At 55.3% G+C, this 2802-nt stretch overlaps 1 protein-coding gene across 3 annotated transcripts in view; it reads right to left on the bottom strand.

The window, feature by feature from the left end:
* ZNF516 (zinc finger protein 516) overlaps window positions 1-2796 on the bottom strand; it is a 98027-nt gene extending 95231 nt beyond the window's left edge. For all 3 annotated transcript variants that reach the window (XM_057366634.1, XM_057366635.1, XM_057366636.1), the window contains exon 1: window positions 2714-2796. The gene's annotated coding sequence lies outside the window, so the exon portion shown is untranslated. The remainder of the gene's footprint in view (window positions 1-2713) is intronic.
* Between the last annotated feature and the right edge of the window lie 6 nt (window positions 2797-2802).

Below are 2802 nucleotides of genomic sequence, written 5' to 3'. Positions count from 1 at the left end.
TGGTGAGGGGAGAAGCTAACGAAATACACGGTTGCCAAGTCGAGTTAATGAAAAACCCTTTGGCTGTTAACTCATTTAGTGCAGCAAGCATGAAATAAAGTCCGTGGCATGGGGCCAAAGCGCAGCAGCCCTTTGCCGGGCGGGCTTCGGGGACCTCTCCCCGGCCGCTCAGGAGCCGGCCCCGAACACGGCGGCCAGCCACCAGTTTTGGGGAGAGAATCTCCAGAAACCGGTGAATACGCCTCGAAATAATGACAAGATTGAAGTAAATCTCGCAAAAATCAAAACATCGATGRCCCAGCCAAACCCAAGAAGCTTTTTCATAAAGGCACTTTTGCATCCACTTCCCATAAAAAGCCGGACCCCAGCGCTGAGGGGGGAACGGCGAGGGGACACCAGTGACGAGGCCGGGCCGGGGAGCGCTCAGGGCAGGGAAGGCGGGGCTGGGCAGGGCAGGAGGAAGGCCGGGAGAAGGCGGCGGCACGGCGGCTCCTCGTCCCACCTCGCCGCGCCCCGACACCCCGGGGCCGAGCGAATCGGGGCTGGGCCGGGCTGGGCGGTGGCGAGGGGCGGGCCCGCGGGATGGGGACGCCAGCGGGCGGGGGCTCGGCTCGGCGTCCGTCCGGCCCCGTTCCCCAACCCCCCCTCACCGCGGCACCCCCGCGTCCCTCCCCGCCGAGGAAACTTCTCCGCTCGCTGGGTGAGTTCGGCTCCCCGGCCGGGGAAACGCTGGGTGCGAGCGGGGGGGCGATGGGGAGCGCCCGGCGATGGGGAGCGAGGGGAGGAGGAAGAGGAGGAGGAGGAGGCGGCGAGAGAGTTGCGCCTCTCCCGAAAAAGGGACTTTGACCTCGCACCGCTCTCCGGCGGACCGCGAATTACATATTTTTGTCACAGGTCGGAACCTAACGCACGTCGACACAGCGTCTAATTTATGAACTCATCAGCCTAATTTCATTATTTAATCATGCGCCCAGCAATCGTGTTTCCTTAAGAAAGGACTGACCTATTTTTGGCTGGAGATAAACGATCATGTTAACAGATGTTAATCTTGTAATCTGTTTTTCCTGTAAGCACTTCGCATACCCGCGTTTGAGACATTTAAAAAAAAAATCAAAAAAAAATTGCCCAAACGACTTGACGTCACGATTCTGTTCTTATTAAAAAAAAAAAAAATAAATCTCGCAGTGGTTTCAAAGACATTAAATCTTTTTCACTTTATAAATGCTGATTTGTTCTGCCTCAACTCCCACAGGCTTTTATTTGCATTTCAAATTCCACAGGTTACACCAGTCGCCTTTTCAGAAAATGTACACCAACAATAAGGCAGCAAATGGGGGGGGGGGGGGAGGGGAACCCTGCATCTGGATTAAATAAAGAACAGAATTAATGTTTCGAAAATAGTCCGAGCAAAATTATATTTGCACGTCCAATACCCAAGCGCCTCCGTATCTCTAGGGGTAATGTAAAGGATAAGCTGTGGGCACACATAATGCGCATTCCCCAGAAGATCCCTGTCTGCTGCTGGGAGCTTGTTAACGCTCCTAATAAATGGTACTGACTCCAAACCGACACTTTTCGGCTTAAAACACAGGGTTTGTCTCCAGCAGTTAATTGCAGAGGTTAGCTGGTTTGAGGGGAGAAACAACGGCCGGCTGTCATGCTCCACAMGCCTCCCCACACGTACTGCCAGTTTTAGCACCCCACCTTCTTCCCTCATAGCAAACTTTACCCATCCAAACTTTCCTCAACTTGCYCAAGTGCTTAATTCGCATTAGGATCGCGACTCGGCGCTATGCTAATGATCACCGAAGATAGTAATGGGGGGAGGGAGGGAGGGACGAGGAGGAGGAAAGCTTTTATAGCACAAAATGTCTGGAACTGCATTATTTCTATTCTTCTTTTCTCTCCCTCCCTATCTCTCTCCCCTTCCTTCCCTCCTCTCGACCCCCCTCCCTTTTTTTTTTTTTAACATGTACATTAAACTCCCTGCCTCCCTCCCTCCCCCCCTCCACCCGCATCAAACGAGCTATTTTTCCTCTTCTGGAAATAATCGCTACGGAGACATTGTCCTCCGAGTCCTCCTCGCTGTCTATATGTGAATAATTGTTTTCTCTGCCCGCCCACCCCCAACTTCCTTTGATAAACTGTGTACTTCTCTAACGGGGATCACGCAGCGACCGACTCGCCACGGAACCGAGAGCGACTCGCRAACAAGGGGGGGGACACACACGGACACAGCCCTACATCGGGCACTTCACGCACACGCTAGATCAATATTAGCAGGGGGGAGGAAGGGGGGGAACAACCCACTGTTAATAATTGAAGTGGCTACTCGGGGCTAGACGACCCATCACCCACCTTCTTCAGCCGAAGCTTTTTACTTTAAAGTGCGGCAATTTGTTCTTTGTCTCTTAATGGATTAATATCGCAGTCTGYCCCCCCTCCCTCAACGCCCCTGACGGAGCGTACAAAGCCAAAAGGCTCCCAGAGCCCGCAAGACTCCCCCACCCCCCGGCACCACCACTGCAGTAAATCCGACCTCCTCCTCGCAGAACAGCGCAAAGTTACCATTTTGGAGCTGCTCCGATGACCGGGCGGACAGTCCCCGTACCCGGGGGTAGGCGCGAAGTTGGGGGTTTTTCTCCCCCCCCAAGGGCACAGCCCGAGGACCCCCCGCCCCCCGGGCCATCCTCCCCGCCCCGCCGCCCCTCACCTCCTGCGCGGCCGGCGGCGGCAGCGTTCGGGGAAGGGCGCGCCGAGCCGCCCTGAAGGTGAAACCACGCGCCGCATGCGAGCGGCGCC

Source organism: Malurus melanocephalus, unplaced genomic scaffold (genome assembly GCF_030028575.1).
Source record: "Malurus melanocephalus ecotype Western Australia unplaced genomic scaffold, MMel_1.1 scaffold_69, whole genome shotgun sequence".
In the NCBI taxonomy this organism is placed as follows: Eukaryota; Metazoa; Chordata; class Aves; order Passeriformes; family Maluridae; genus Malurus; species Malurus melanocephalus.
Note: the sequence above shows the minus strand (reverse complement) of the source record. Positions and strands in the feature narration are given on the sequence as shown.